We start from the raw sequence: 519 nt of genomic DNA on the forward strand, positions 1-519 counted from the left end.
CGGCATTACAATCACACAGGAAAAAGTGGGCAAAATAGCAACAGTACGGTTTTCTGGATTTTTAAAACTTGATTGTTTTATTAGATATATATTTTTCTCTTCCAATGCATGTGTTAAAAAAAACTTTTAAAACCCAAACGTACTTTTCAAAACCTCTACAAACAGAGATTCATATGATAGAAACAGGAGTCTCTATCATATGGATATGTATTATTCCGTAAAAAAAGGATAAAGAAAATAAGTACGAATCAACTACAATTGATAATATACATCAGGCATTTTCTCATCCATGCTTACGATTACCTGCCTCTCTCATGAAGGACCTAATACCCGTGAAATAAAAGAAAAAATCTCCCCAGTACAGTCACATCAGCCTTTTCATTCGGCCGCGTCTCGTTGGTAAATCCCGCAACATTTGGCGAGATCTTTCTTGGGGGAAAAAAGGCCCTTTTATCTCTTCCAGCGGCTTTGCATTGCATCGCCATGCGTCTCAACCCGTCAGTCATCAGTCAGCGGTGG

This window comes from Penaeus monodon, chromosome 22, assembly GCF_015228065.2.
Source record: "Penaeus monodon isolate SGIC_2016 chromosome 22, NSTDA_Pmon_1, whole genome shotgun sequence".
NCBI classification, from domain to species: domain Eukaryota; kingdom Metazoa; phylum Arthropoda; class Malacostraca; order Decapoda; family Penaeidae; genus Penaeus; species Penaeus monodon.